Consider the following 15,974-nt stretch of genomic DNA (forward strand, 5'->3'; position numbering starts at 1 on the left):
ATGCATCCCTTCCTTGAGATTTGTGTCCTCTACCTAAGATGGGAATTTTTCATGCATAAGTATTCTAATTGACTAAGGATTTTCACTCTCTTAGTAAGAATAGATAATGCATGCTGAAAATAAAAAAAGAAAATCTCTAATAATAGAAAATTTTTATCCAAAACTAAAATAGCTAAATTTGAAACAACATCTAAAGTGGAATTAACTGAATGTGTGAAATGTGTGCCCTTAGGATGCATGCACCCTCTTCCAAACAATAATATATTCCATTATCTCTTATGTCACGCATGTGCCCTCTACCACGCAATAGTCAGTATCACTATTTCCTTCACTTTCATTGAACTTTCTCATCACTAATGAAAGGAAAGGGTGAAGGTGCCATATTTGTTGTATTCTCTACTACCCCATCATTGGGAGGATCACTAGCTGAGGAATAGGTGAAAAATATTAGCACACGCATTAGAGATACATAATATAGGTAATAGTAATGTGATGCATGTCTATTACAGAGCAAGGTTTCTTGGGAGTGGAAGCAGAAGATGGAATTGGGAGTAGAAGTCGGAAGTGGGAGTGGAAGTAGGAGTGAGGAGTGACATTTTCAGAAGCTCCTAGGTTGGGAACAATTTTGGGAGTGAATTTTATATAATAAATATTTGTATATATTTTGATGCATATATGTCAACAAAAGCATGTAGAATAATCAATTTGTGATAAAACCATAAAAACATGGATTAAACCATATAGCATCATTCATATTTTACTTATAATCTTCATCAACCATAGGTCCACAAATTACAAGTTCTCATTTATGTAGCATGTAAGGGTGCACATAACCAAAATGAGTGTAATCCATCTTTGAACCAAAAATACATCAACAAATAGGCTCTGGATGGCCTCTATCATCCAAGAAAATCATGCTACAACAAGTACCTACATATCATCAAAATTATTTCTTGTCTTGAGATCTTTGTCATTATTATCACTCTATAAGCATTATCATAAGATATAAAAAACGTAGCATGTAAAGTTAAGATTTTGTTTGAGTGACGTGTATATTCTTAATAGGGTCATGATAGAAGAGTTTGACAACCAATGACACTAACATCAAGGTACATAGAGGACTTGGTTCTTTTGATTAAACATGAGTTCCATACCTTAGCACATGAAACATTGCAATCCCCCCAATCTTGAAATATTGAAAAACTAATAAGATTGTTGGATTTTGAGTGAGATCTAAAATTCTACATTCTCCATATGAACTCTAATGAGGTCGAAACCACTCTCAAACATCTTGGGTCATTTCATGGTAATGTTAAAAAATTAAGTAAAATGATGAAAATAAATGATAAAGGAGAATGTCACTTTTACTTTAAAAATTTAACATTACCATGAATTGCATGTCATTACTAGGGCCATAGGTTTGAATATTAGGCTACTATGGACCTAATATTACTCCCTCCCACTCTTGATACTTCCACAATACTCATGAACCTTTATTTATCCAACCCCCTTGTTTTTTGCATTTGCATGGCCAATGTATTGTATAAATAGTACCATATAATACACACATTACTATACAACATATAAAACCCTTTACCCCATACTATATGTTCAATATATTTTTTCATTTTTTCCTCATTTTCTATGCCCAAATATGAACTCACCTGATAAGGTATTTATTTTTTTAGTGAAGCTTGTGTGGTGGCTTGTTGTATGCCATGTTAAGTACCCAACCAATTATTGCACATTTAGTGGGAGTTGTAAGTAGGCTTCTTACAAATCTGAGAAAACAACATTGGAAAGTGGTAAAGTAGATTTTTAGGTATCTCAAGGGTATTAGTAATTATTGTTCATGTTTTAATAGCAATAAAGCTAAACTCGAAGGTTATATATATATATATATATATATATATATATATATATATATATATATATATATATATATATATATATATATATATATATAGATATGCTTCGAGATATGGACAATAGAAAATCTACCATTGATTATTTATATACTTTTGCACGTGTAGTAGTTCCTTGGGTGTCCAAATTGCAGAAGGTAGTAGCTCTCTCCACAGATAAAGGTAAAATATATAGTTGCAATGTAAGCGTGTAAAGAGATGTTATAGATGCAACACTTTCTAGAAGAGTTGGGAATAGAACAAGACAAATATGTGTTGCATTGTGATAGTCACAACGTTGTTCAATTAGCAAAAAACCCAAAATCATTCTACAACAAAACATATTGATGTTAGGTACCACTGGATTCACTAAGTACTAGATGATGGGCTAGTACAGTTGGAGAAAATACATGCCTAAGGAAATCCATACGATGTGTTAAGCAAAATATTCCCAAGAGATAAGAAGAAGCTTTGTAGAACCTTGGCTAATGTGATACAAACATGATGAGAGATTTTTGGGAAAAGATTATTGACTCAAATATTTGGTCTCAAGTGGGAGATTGCCTAAGTGTGAGCCAAATATAGTTAAGAGTGAATGCAACTTTTTAAGTGTGAGTGGAAATATTTAAGTGTGAGTTCAAATATGGTTGAGTGAGAGTGTAAATATTTTTAATTTTACTTTTGTCTCAAATATTCTTCTCCAATGTAATGAAGACTTATAGAATGTGATTAAAACTTCTCCTCGATTATAATGAAAGGTTTCTCCTCTAATATAACGGAGAATTCTTCTATAAATAAGATTGAGTTCATTCAGTGTAAATAAGATTGAGTTCATTCACTATTGAGCATAGAGCAATTGAGAGTTGAGCTAGGCGTGTGTAATTATTATTGCTAGTAATAAAATAGTTGTTGATCTTTTTCCTAACACAATTCCAATAAATTTTTGGTGTTGTGGTTGCTATCTTTTCTTAACAAAACTTGATAAATCCTTAATCAGCGTCATGCACAAGTTATAAAAAGCCTTGAGAATCAATTTTTATCATTATCTTCTCAATTATGTTTATTTTGTATAAAGTAAACTTTCATGACGAACAAGTGTGGACATTATCATATTGGCCCAACAATTCAAAATCCCTTAGTCATACAAACTTTGGTATAAAAAACCTATCATAATCCCTTAGTCATACCAACTTTGTTATAAAAACCTATCCTAATGATTCATAATTGTTAAAAACTTTTATATAATAAATTTGTGAGGAGATCATTGTGAACGTACAAAATTATGAAACAATTGAAACAATTGAAACAATTGAAAGTCTCATCAGTCTTTTTTCAACCGAAGAAATAGCTCCCTCCGCCTGCAGCAGTTCTCAGTTCTTAGATGTACATAATTTTGTTGGGGAGTGAATCAATAAACCAGTGGGACCAAACCTCTCCACCAGTTATATGATTAAAAAGACATAAATATGTTGTTCATTAATGCATTTAAGATCCATTGCAATCAAGTTGGGCTTTAATATTAATTTACATTGATAAGATTAGATGTAGCTTAATGAGATGATGGGTTTTTTTTCTTTGAATTAAGTTATAATATTATGAGTGTGATCACTTCAAGTTTTACTAGTACAATGGGTTGAGGGTGAGTAACTTTACTGGTGGTGGTTGTGCTCTATGACACGCACGAGACATGATGAAAAATCTAGTTAACTTAGGGTTGGTTGAGGATGAGCTACTTCAAGGGCGGTGGTTGTGCCCTATGATAGGAGACGAGACATGCTTAAAATCCAGTTAGCGTGGCCTAAGCTGAGTAAGATTCTGGAATTAGTTTGACAGATTAAATACCCACAGGTTTAGACTCCTCAAACCATAAATCAACCATGGAAAATCACAAATAACTTAACAAACAAACAAAAAATAAATCATCACAATTTTTACTTTGAGTAACATTAACAAAATAACTTAATATCTCTTACATAATTAAAGAATCCTCTTAAGAATCCAACTACAACTATAAATGATATTATTTATTACATATTTGTACCCATAAAGAAGATCAAGACCACTAATATCTATAATACACTAATGGAAAAATATCAAGACCACAAATATCTATACTAAACTAATGGAAAATGAAGTAGTGCTTTTGAAAACTTAGTGCTACTGGAATGTCCTCGACGTTCATATTTTAGTCGCGAAAAAATAGATTTTGGACACTACTTAACTCCAACATAATTTTTTGTTTTATATATTTACACAAATTGACACTTGTAGTTGGATGCAGCATAAGGATATCTATTTTATCTTTTTCTCAAGCATATTCTTGTCTAAAAATGCAGGATTTTGTCTCTATGCTTAGTCTTGTACGAAAATGGAAAGATTCTTTATAATTCATATTACAATTATAATACTTTAAATTATAATTTTATTTGGATTTTATAATTTTAGTGGGGGTGAAAATGTAATTTATAATTATAATAGAATTTTAAATTTATTTAAGTATAAAAGAAGTTGATTAAAACAAATATTTTAATATATTTATTTTACATATCATTTTTGAGATTCAATTCCGTTAAGTAAGTCATTTATCTATGGCCATTTCCATGAGAGATAGTCGTAACTGACTAATTTCTCATGGCCACCGGAAAGGCTTCCAAAAAGTCTCATTATAGACAACTGCTTTTTGAATAGTCTATTTAACACTCATTGTATCGGGTGATGCTCACAGGAGTGAAGAAGTGGGATTTATTTTTAAAATTTTAAAATAAATAAAAAATTTAACAAATACAATTATATATTCAAAATTCATGTTAGAATTTTATGCATATATAATTTTTAATATCTATTAAATTTAAATTAATTTAAAAAAATAAATACCAAATACTAAATTTGAATAATAAATAATATAATCTTAATAATTTCATATTAATTAGAATCTTAAAATTTTAAAACTTTTATCTATATATATATATATGATTAGAATCTTAAAATTTTAAAACTTTTATATACATATAATAATAATAATTAAAAAATACATATAATTATAAAAAAAACATAAGAAATATAAAAAAAAATTATCCCATTTCCTACTTAATGAATAATCCTTGAATCCCATAACTTTAACATCATGTTAGAGACTTCCCCTATATCGAAAACACCCTATGAATTCCGCCACTTTAGGTTAACACATACACACATGCATGTGCACAGGGTTGTCAAGCTCAGACCTAAGACTTGTCTTTTGTTTACTCAAGATACATACTGATCGCTCTTAGCCCAGTTGCAGGGCACGAGAAAACTTCATACAAACTCCATCTTAAAATGTGGAAAGAGGAATGAGAAAGACTCTAACTCTCGATGGCTATAAGCGTTCCCTTCCTCCTTATTTATAATCCTTTGATTGAACATAAGGTATATCCCCTTGGGATATGGATAATTGACAGTATCAGAGAGAATCATCCTTAAAGTAATTGAACAGTTTTGCTTTACCGTAGATTCTCTGAGATGTGGGTCAAGTCCCACCAGAAGTTGGAGAAGTCCTTTCAGTCTCAAAGGTTTGCCCAACAAATCTTACACATTGGAGATTTAAAGGAATCCCATAGAACCTTTATAAAAGAACATAGTGGATGCTTTTGTTGAAAGCCCACAAGAACATGCTGGCTCCAAAAAATGTCAGCCAATTCGATGGTAAATAATTATTAGTTATCACCATTAATGCAGATACACATGGATTCTCCAAATGGGAATCATTCGGGCTTGTCATAATCAAAAGAATCATCCCTACATGTTTTCCACTTACCTCCTTCAAATTTGAGATGGGGATGACTACGGGGTCATTGATTGTTTCCACTTACATGTCCTGTGGTGAAATCTTTGATTGGGTAAAGATTCTGTGAAATCTTTTAAATCTGATCCTTTCATAAAAGGACATGGCTCACAAATAAATTTCCTTGAAACACAGATCCAACCTGAAGGTTAATTTCTTCTGTCTCGATTACCGTTCCCACCACTTTTCCTTTATCATTCAAAATATGGTTTTTGTATTGAATATACTTCAAGGATTCAAGCGATGTAATTTTCCCTCCAAGATGCTTAAGTTTAAATTTGAACCACAATTCATGTTGAGTAGCCGCTTTCATATATGCTTATAGATGTAAGATGAAATTGTTGCGCCTTTCAGCCCAATCTTTTCTTGGACAACATTTATCTAAGAAAATATTTGTCCACCCTGTCCAAGGATGTCTGACCATATTATCTGGATCTACACAAATTACAACATGTTCTTTTTCTCTGATCATTTGTAAAATTAAGGAATAACTGGCACAATTCATTGTGCGAAAACCAATATCACAATAACATTGATTATATTTCTCATCTATCCAGGCACCATGCTTTTCTTTGATTAATATGTTGTAAGCATTATTAGTTTGCCAGAATGATTTTCCTTCCCATTTTTCTAGAATGTTTATCTTTAATTAGCTTGAAAGTATTTCTTGGACTAATATGTAGTCCTATATTCTTTTGCACCTACTTGGGGAGCAGAGAAAACAAATTCTTTTCTTCTTTCAAAATCTTACTCTTTAACCTTTTTCATTTCTGCACTAGATAGCATAAATAATGTTATATCATACCTTTCATGAGCTTCTCTAGATAACATATCAGCTATGCAATTTAAGTAATCAAGTTTATGCACAATATCAAAATAATTTTTTTTTAACCAGATTGCCCATTTTTGTACTCGAGTATGACTATCAGTCAACAAGCTATTGTTCTTCAGCATACCTGGTAAAATTTTCAAATATATCATGATTATGAATTTAACAAGCTTAAGATATAATTTAAAATGAGAAATAGTCTTTTTGACTGCTAGTAACTCTTTGTGGCTAGAAGGGTAATTTAGTTCATCTCCTCTGAATGTTCTAGAGGTATACCCACATATTTCTTCTTTTCCTTCAAATTCTTCCAGCAAGACTCCACCCCATGCATTTTGGGATGCATCCATTTCTATAATATATTTACCCTTTTTAGTAGGTAAACAAAGAGAAGGCAGGGCTTGTACTTTCTGTTTAATATTTTTTACTGATGTTGTCATCTTTTTTGACCAAGCTGGATGATTATTTTTGAGCCTTTGTTGCAGTATATGAATGTCATCTATCTATCCCTTGTAGAATGGTATGATATAATTTAGACTCCCCAAAAACCTTTGTAACTAAGTTTTGTCTATTATTTTATCTCGATAATTCTTGAATATTTTCAAGACATGTTCTTGCAAAAAGATTTGACCTTTGGATATCTTATATCCTAGGAACTCAATTTTTGTCTTGCATGCCTACATTTTAGTTGCAAAAAGAACCAAACCATGCCTATACACCATTTCATAAAATTTCTACAAATGCTTAAGATGTTCTTGGAGATTTTTGGAACATATCAAAATATCATCAATGTAGATAATTATCTAGAGAAAGTCTCTGAAAATATCGTCCATCTTTTTCCGGAATTCACGAGGGAAATTTTTTAATCCAAATGGCATTACCTTCCACTAATAATGTTCATGGGGAACAATAAAGGTTGTTTTATGCCTATATTAGGGTGCTATGTCGATCTGATAGAACCCATATTTTAGATCAAATTTACTTAACATTACTTTGACTTCGATTTTTTACAAGAGGGTTTCTTTATTAGGTAGAGGGTACCTAATCGGTTGTAAGACTTTATTTAGTGGTTTATAGTTTACCACTAATCTAGGTTTTCCTCTCTTTTGCTCGGAGTGATTATTTACATAAAATCCTCTATAGATCCAAGCACTTTTAGATGGTTCAATAAGACTGTTTGCCATTAGGTCTTTTATCTCTTCTTCACAAGTCTCAATTTCAGAGGGACTCATTAATGCTGCAGAGGATTTTTTTCAGACAATCGTCATTAAATAATCATAGGGAAGGCTAAAAAAATATTGTTCCCTATGCTATAAGGCATTAGGAGAATATAAAGTACAATCTTCTCTCAGTTTTCTTTAGATTTCCTTGAGAGAATTTTCTCAATCTATTTTTTCATAAAAAATATTACGTTCCATTTTATTATGTTCTCTGATAAGGGTCAAAGAGAAAACTGATTTATTCTATTTTATTTCTTCTTCTCTCATTTTACTTTTTCATACACCATATTTATACATTTGTGTCTGAATCTATTGTATATTTATATGAAACTTCAATTCCTGCCTTTGTACATCAAATGTGATTGGGTTGACCATATTTACAAAATCAGAACCTAAAATGCAATCACGTGCAATTTCTTGTACACCATAAAGCACAATTTCTAACTTTTTCCCTTCAATTTCTATGGATAAGGGATCTGTTTCACCAAAAACAATTTTTTTTTTTTTTTTTTTTTTTTTTTTTTTTTTTATAGTAGTTCCCCTAAATCGTGTTTCTTTTCATAGATAAGCTAGTATGACTTGCTTTCTCATTAGATTAAGTTGTGCTCTAGTATCCACTAAATAATAAATCTGATGGGGCTTTCTATTGTCTGGATGGATCTAGACTTTTATGAAGAACTTGACACCTACTAAAAGAAATGTAGGGTGTTCTAATTCTGGTTCTGTCCTTATTTCTTCATCATATTTATCATCTTCTTCATTGAGATTAATTCCTTTATTTTTTCTTCTATATCCTACCTTATAGGATGGATATTTTTTAATTTCTTCATATGCCCTGGACATTTATTCATCTGAGGAGACAATCTCTTCTAGTCTAATAGCTTCTAGCATGATTTTAAGCTCTTTGACTTTTTCTATAGCTTCTTTAGTTATTCTATTATTCTCTTCAATTTGGACCAATAAAAGAGCTTATTTATCCTTTCTAAATTGTTGCCTATCATAATGCTTGTAAGGGCCAGAATAGAGGTCAACAGGATTATAAACAACTAGATTTATTTTATAAGGAGAGATGCATCTACTTGTAGGATGTTGGGGAAATGGGTTTAGTTATTTGTTGTAAAAGAAAATCTCTTTCAGCTCTTAATGTTATTCTTTCTTGGACTTGCCAAATAGGAAGACTGTTAAGATTTTGATTAATCTCTTCTAACCTTTTTTCGATATTTTTCTCTTTAGGGATAGAGAACATGAACTTGTCATATTGTGGTCATGGGGTTTTGAGGTTTTTCCAATATTCTTCAAAGCTTTGGTACTGAGAATTTGTAAGGAATGGTAGTTGGGAATAGTCTCCCCCCCAATTTTGTGGATCTAAGAGACAAAATTGATCATCAAGGTTTTCAGTATCAGATTCAGAGGAGGTATCAGAAAAGGAATCATTTTCTTCATCAGTAGGAAGAAAAATAATATCATCTGATGGGGAAGGAGGAGGATTTATAGTATCTACAAAACAAATATCCCACTATTCGGGATTAAGGTCATCGAAAAAGAGAGACGAAAGATGAGAGTTTCATCGTTTTTTGGGACATTTATTGGCATAATGTCCCGATTTATTGCAATTGTAACAGAGAGCAGACTTCTTCGGAGTAGACCTCCCTCTGAGATAAGACTTTTTTGGGAAGGGTCATTTTTTCGGGATTTGGATTTTTATAATATTTGGTAGGAATATCAGGGGTCCATCTGGATTTGAAAGAGTATTTTTTATACTTTTTCTTCTTGTGCTTGCATCGTTTACAATAGCAAGATGCAAAATTTATGCATTGGTGTCCTCTATTAAAAGCACCATACCCCCATTCTTGCATTTTCCCAATATTCTTGCACAAGGATGGAGTAAACATATTATTGAATCTTTTAAAATCCTTAGAGACCTTGTTTTCTAGGAAATGCTCTTGGATACCATGTCTATATGGTAGTCTACCATAGCTAATGTCATATCCTGCAATTTGATGTATTTTCCTTTGAAATGCTTCTCTACTGTGTCTAGAAGGGCTCCTGCAAAGCTACAGATATAATACTTGATATATGTAGGATCATTAGCTTTCCCTTATTTTATAAGTATTGTTTTCATATAGTAGAATTATTTTTGCTTAAGATACAAATCTCCTAATCTTTGAGACATGAAAATAGATTGAAGATGTTTTGCATCTAATCTGAACTGTTTGGATCCATAAAATTGTAACCCTAAGGCTTCAAGCAAATCACTGTTAGTTGTAGGAGAATCTATAAATTCATCTTTGTTTGTTTCAGGCAACCAATGACACCATTCCCATTCAAGACCAGTAAATCCCACAATAAAGAGATTATCCATGTTCTTAGGAGTAATTGTACTATCTTCAACTCGTTTCGCAATACTCCACTTTCCCAAAAGTTGTAAGGCTTCTTTAATCTCTTCTCTGGTTTGACAACCTATGTTCAAGATGGGATGTTCTGGCATAGTGGCTATTTGTCTATTTAATGCATCTATTCCCAAATTTCCTATGTTTGTTACTCTTGATGTGCTTGTGGAATATTCTACCATAGATTCCCTAAATGTTTCTGGTCTTTCTATCTCTAAGGCCAAAATATCTAAGTAGCTCTATTTATTTGGCAGCAAAAGATCCTATTGGCTGAGAGAATTTAAATGATTACAAATACTAAAATACAATTTTTTTGAAATCACAAAATTACACTCTGGTTGTAAATATTGTTCTATTTCACAAGAAAACAAATCAATTGACTTTTGTCTTCTATGACCAGAATTAGTTTCTTCTTTTGTAATTCCTTGTCTAAATGGGTCAAAGGAGACAAGATTCCTTATGGGCTTTTGAAATGACTTAGAAAGTTCTATGACTCTATAATAAATCTTTTCAAAAACGGAAAGTCGTATATTCAAGTTCTCTATAGCCTTTTTAATTTCCTTAGCATCACTCAAAAAATGAGATAAGATGTCCATTTTATCTGAAATTTTATGCAATCCTTCTTTCTCAACTTGATTATCATATATTATTATGAGAATATCCTTATGGAAATCATCTAAATTCTTTTCTATTAAATCCACTTGAAGATTTGAATAACTTAACAATTTTCACACATTTGACACACTTGAATATGTTGTAGAGGATCTAACTGGCATATATTCTTGCTTGATTTTCACATCAAATTGATATTGGAAAAAATGAGTTGTTGGGAGATTTCTTCCTGGGATAAAATAAGATTCTCCTATTGGGAGCTTGACTGCTATTTCTATATTTTCTCTTGGCAATGTTACTGAAAACATTTACAGATTGGTTTTCTTAGGGGTACCATAGACATCCTTAATTTTGTTGATGCAGGATGGATAGTCAGCGTATTTTCCATAATCAGAAGGTTGACCAGACTTGGTAGATTTTCAGATATGTTGTGGCTTTATTGGTTGTATGTAGGAGCTGGAAGGATTATGACTGAAATATAGTTGGTCCATTGTGATTTGAAATGGAACATGGATTCAGAAAGAGTTTATCTTCCCAGTTTCTAACAATGCGTGTTCATAGGACTGATATTTATTTTCCCAAGATGTAGGGTAATTTATGTCAGTCCAGTCAAATGTAATATGTTGAGAGTTTGAAAAATGTTTTGTTTCTAACAAACTGTGCAGATGAGAAGTTTTTTCAACAAATGATTTCAAAGGTGGAAGAGTATCATTTGTAAAGAATACTATTACCATACATTTTATTTGACAGATGAGATATGAAATAGACATATCAAATCCATTGAGTAGAATATATGCTTTTAGAAGATAATAGATGTAGGGATATTCTAATGAAACCTCATACTTTGGATAGACTACACAGAAGGCTGGACCATTATGTAAAGGAGATGAAAAAAAACACCTATTAATGCATTTGCAAGCTAGTTATGTCTAGTATCAACTACACAGCAAAGAGAATCCACATTCAGAAATGGTTAGACTAATGAATTCAGGCCAAACTTTATAGGTACAAGATGGTAGTGTTTGTATTTTTATTTCTTGCCCCAATCTATTAGATCTCTATATACTATATTTATATTAAGTGATTCCTCATTAGAAGTAAGGGGTTCGTTCACAAAATGCACTTTAATGAAAGAGTGAGAAAATTATTCCCAACGATGAAGCTTATAAACATATTTAGGATATATGGTTGGAAGTTTTCAATCATTGGAAGAATGTGGCTCTGAAATAGATACAATACCTCAAGAAGTAGTGGTCGCTGATAAAGAAGCAGATCTAGGATCTTTAACCATGGTTCTTCCTTTTGAATCATTTTGTTTTGATAGTTAAACTAAATTGATTTCATCAATAGAAGGATCCATTATAAAATGATGGAGAAAACTTTAGTGATAAATAGGAGTGAACTCTCAAAAAATGGCTACCTGAAAAATACAACTTCAATACTAGTTTTAAATTAGGGCTTTACAACCTCACATTTCAACTAAATTCTCAAAAACACCATCATACAACAGAATCCTTTTGAATATATATAGATTCAGATTAAGAAAATGCTTACACAGGTCCTTCAGAGTTAGAGTCTTTCTCATTCCTCTTTCTTCATTTTAAGTTGGAGTCTGTCTGAAGTTTGCTCGTGCCCTGCAAATGTGCTCACAGAGATCAATATGCATCTTGAGTAAACATAATACAAGTCTTAGGTCTGAGCTCGACAAGCTAGCGCACATGCATGCAAGTGTATGTGTGAACCTAACGTGGGAGAACTTATAAGGTGTTTTCGATATAGTGGAATTATGTAATGTTTATTTTCAGTTATGATGGTTGGCTAGTTTGTAAGCCAATTGATTGTTTTTCACATATAAGTATAAGCGAAATAGATTACCTTTATTTTTCTAATTGAGTAAAAAGAAACATCGAGTGCCATGAAGTTGTATATAATCATTTTTATGTGTTTTATCTCCCCTAAAATACATGTTAAATGCCTCTTTAAAATATAGAAACACATAGTTGTTGATGTTACAAGAATATGGGAAATACCTTTGATGGGTATAGAGATACTTTAATTCTTTAAATTTTATTTTTAGTATTTCATTATATTTTCAAAATATTGATTTTGATGTTTTGAGTTCATTTTAAAAATAAATAAAATAAAACTTTACAGATGTTTTTTTAGAAAAATATAATTTAAATTTTAAATTATGTTTCTAAATGTGTTTATAAGGTTTTTAAAATTTCAATTTAATCATTTGTAAAAAAAAATCAAAAGAATGGATAACAAATTGATATTAAAATGAAAATATTATTATATAATTCTTTATGTTCTAAAATTATAGTGCATTCAGAAATCCAAAAGATAGAAAATCAATGCTTATGACAATTTTTACCAACTATTCTAAACAAATGTTTGTTATATTCTCTACAAACGAACTACTAAAAATATGTAGCTACACAACAACAAAAGATTTCAATGTTTAATAGTTTATTTGGTAGAGGGTAGTCTTGCTTCCTCAGCTTATCCATGTTGCTTATTTCGTCATTGTTGTCATTTTGTTCCTGCTCCTCCAACATTTCTATCCTTTTTCTTCACTGGTTCTTCGCTAGTCCTACCCCCCTCCAAGGTGAATCTTACTCCACTACTGAAGTTTTCCTCAATACCTAGCACCTCGTTGTACATGGCTGTCAATTCAATTTTAATCCTAGCTTGGAATTTTTCCATCTTGCTCTGCAACAATTCATATTTAGTGTTCATTAACAACTGATATGTTTTCCTCTCCTTTTCCAATGCGTAACTCCTTTGCTTCAGGGTGTTCAACAATCCTTCAACTGATTCAAATAATCTTGCTAGGAGTTGATTCATTTTTTTCCTGTTTGTCCTCATGGGATGAGTCCCCCACTTCGGTCATTGTAGGACTATACTATTCCATGTTGCTGGGTATCTATTATATTATTTCCACGACTAGGTCTAAGCATTGTTACGTTTCATTGGGTATAACGTTCGGGGGGGTGACACATGGGGGTGATATCCCCCTTGCACAAGGTCTAGGGTAGTGCCCCAAGGATTTTTTATGCGGTCCCAATAATGGTTGGATGGACCCAAGGATAGGGGGTGAACTGACCCATGGTTTTGCGCATGGTTTTGGGAATGATGGATTTTCTTGTGGTATTTTATATATCCAATCAAGGGAAGTATGCTTAATCTAGGGTTAATGGATTGGGGTTTATGAATACTTCAACATGTATATATTGTATTGTTACTTTGAAAGGAATATAATGAAAAAACAATATGGTTTTCCTAGTTTTAGGTTCCAAGAGAAAAGTATCTCTCTATATTTTCTATTGTTACAGATTTCTAGAAGAGAGCTGTGTATTGTATTTTTGATCTGTCCAACTTTTTGAATAGTTACTCAATCCATCATCAGAGACGAAAGAGCTTTGTGAGTAAATGAGTGCTTAAAGCCTTTTTGTAGGAGAACAAGAACTAATCTATTGGAAGAAGGGTCAAAGTTACATTTGATTATTTTGAAATATTTTTTGACTATTTTAAAATAATAATCAAAATTTTGACCAAATCTATTGGAAAATAAATAATTTAATATATGAAATAAACATTTGTGGAAGATAATATTCAAAATTATTAAATCATTAATTTAAAATTGAAAAATTAAGAATTAAAGTATGAATGAAATAAAAATAAGATTTTAACAAAATTGAAATTAAGAATTAAATAAAAAAAAGTAAGTGACCAGAATAATTAATAATAGTCAAAAAGAGAGGTTAACTAAAAAAATTACAATTAATAATTCAATAAATTAAAACAAGAATTTAAGATAATAATAAAAAATGATAACCTCTGACCAATTTCACTATTAAAAGAATAAAGTAAAATACAAATTAATTAGAAATAAATTGAACTTACCCATTTTTATCTTAATAAAATCTTTTACTTAATTTAATTCTCATCCCAATATTATTTTATCACTATTTAATTCGTATTATTTTATTACAAAAATTTAACTCTTTTACTATTAACTTTTATATATAATTTTCTTTATTATAATTTTTAATTTTAATTTCTAATTAATTCTTATTCTAATATATTCTTTTAATTTTGAATTTTTTCGCTAACCCCTCTTTTTCATTGTTATTAATTATTCTTGTCAATTAATTTTTATTTTTATTCTTTTCGATTAATTCTTAGTTTCAATTATGTTAAAATATTATTTTATTTCATTCATATTTTATTTTTTAATTTTTCAATTTTAAATTAAGTATTTAATAATTTTAAATATTATTTTCCACAAATGTTTATTTGATATATTAAATTATTTATTTTTCAATTTATTTGGTCAAAATTTTAATTATTATTTAAAAAATAGAATTTTTTTTAATTATTATTTTAAAATAATCAATTTTAACTTTGACGTTTTTCTCAACCAATACTAGTTCCTGTCTTTTTATAAAAAGATTTTTCAACACTCGTTTACTCACAAAGCTCTTTGGTCGTTGATGATGGATGGAGTAAGCATCTGAAACGTTGGACAGATCAAAAATCCAGTACATAGTTATCTTCTGGAAATCTTTAACAATAGAAAATATAGACAAAGATTTTTCTCTTTAGGTGATCACGGTATGGGGAGGGCAGAGGTGGTTTAACCTCAGGATTCCCTTGATTACTTATGGATTGGCTTATCTCGTGAGATCCCACATTCATGCTTGGAATATGGCAAGAGGGTAATTGTCTGAAAGAAATATTTGGTTCAGTCTAATCTATGGTCAGGTGGTACGTGGAAGTCCTTGACATGGTTATCTTTTGCATATGGTTAATAATAGCTAAGTTTCTCTTGTCTTTGATAAGTAAACATACTTTTTATTATGTGGCTTTAATGGTTTCTTTATCATTGTTATCTATCTCATTATATGTTGGTTATAAGCATGATTATATGATAGATTTAAGTATGCCTCTTATCACATTACATCCAATGAATGTATGATTAATGAATGCATGACCTAATTGGTGTTATGAAAGCTATTGTGAGAAGGCATAAATCCTTCTTCTTAAACCTTAGATAAGTTTTCAGATCCTTATGTTGAGATATGCATTCATGACTTGTAGGTTTCATGTTCACCATGTGTTTGACAGAATGTTAGTCGTGGTTGGGAGAGGTTAGGTCAATTCCTATTTTAAGTTTTGGTTTGGAAGCCTTGT

The sequence above is a fragment of the Pinus tabuliformis genome, chromosome 9, assembly GCF_031772625.1.
Source record: "Pinus tabuliformis cultivar Carrire ecotype Pingquan chromosome 9, CPIR1, whole genome shotgun sequence".
NCBI classification, from domain to species: Eukaryota; Viridiplantae; Streptophyta; class Pinopsida; order Pinales; family Pinaceae; genus Pinus; species Pinus tabuliformis.